Below are 1,328 nucleotides of genomic sequence, written 5' to 3'. Positions count from 1 at the left end.
TAATTATTCTGAATGAGGTAACTTAGACCCAGAAGGATACATCCCCCGTGTTTTCTCTCATGTGGATTCTGGATTTGAAATTTGGGATACACGTGTCTAAACTGGAGTAGCCATAAGAAGTCAGTAAACTACTAGGCAGCCATGGTGGAAGCCTGCTATGAGATAGAGCACAGGGCCCAGGCGGTATGAGCAGGGAGAGGGGAATAATGAAACATGACAGGCTAAATGGGGTGGGTATGAGAGGGCGGGGAAGAGGAGAGAGCATGGTCGGGGGAGTAACTGGCACTACAAACATTTGAAAATCCAGCTTATTTTTTGGGACAGGGTGTCGTCACTGAACCTGGAGCTTACCAATTAATGTGTATGAGTGTCCATGGCGGCCAGAAAGCAGGCTCTGGAAATGGAGTTATGAACAGTTGTCAGCCATTCAGATGGGTACAGGGAACTGAACTCCAGTGTTCTGCAAGAACAGCAAGCCCTGTTGTTGTTGGAGGCAGGGTTTCTCCATGTTGCTCTGGCCATTCTGGAACTTGCTTTGTAGACCAGGGTAGCCTCAAACTCAAAGATCCAGCTGTCTCTGTCTCCCAAGCACTGGGATTAAAGGCCTGCCCTCCATGCTGGAGTACAGCAAGCCCTCTTAAGCACTGAGCCATCTCTCCATCATCCTACACATCCTACTTTTGCGGACATGCTTTCTGGGGTGCTTGGGCTGGGTAAAAACAGCTTTGCACTCGACTGAGCTGCTGAATTACTTCTACTTCCTCAGATTTTGTTGCACCCTCTTTGAGTGAAGCAGAGACAAGTAGCCTGTGGAGCGTGAGAATACTCCCAACCCAAAGCTCTGGAATTTACCCCCACTCCAGTAACAACTGCAGTTTAGCATTATCCTGTGTTATGTTCCTTGAGTCAGTGTTCAGCGCACTTTGGCTTCCCAGAAGAACGGTTTCAAGTTGACACTGGCAGTTTTTGAATTTCATAGCAAAGAGTCTGAAATGTAGCTTTTATTCTATTAAGGTTTGGCTAGCAGGGGCGTTTTTATGTCACCAGTGATAGTTACCTCGTTTTTTTAGATGAAGTTTGTTCAAGCTGCAATGCTTATCACGTTAGCTCCTTTATCTTGGCATCTAAGCTCCTAATTGTGGTTAATGACACACTTGCCAAGATATTTATCAGGTAAAAAGCAAAGTTGTTTTTTGTTTGTTTGTTTGGTTAGTTGGTTGGTAGGTTTTTGGTTTTGTTTTTTTAAAACAGATTCACATGCTTTTTCAGACCCAGGCCAGCTGGCCTTAGTGGGTTCCCGATAGAACATCCCCATTGTCTCAGTGTGT

The sequence above is a fragment of the Microtus ochrogaster genome, unplaced genomic scaffold, assembly GCF_000317375.1.
Source record: "Microtus ochrogaster isolate Prairie Vole_2 unplaced genomic scaffold, MicOch1.0 UNK4, whole genome shotgun sequence".
NCBI lineage: Eukaryota > Metazoa > Chordata > Mammalia > Rodentia > Cricetidae > Microtus > Microtus ochrogaster.
This window is presented reverse-complemented; position numbering follows the sequence as displayed.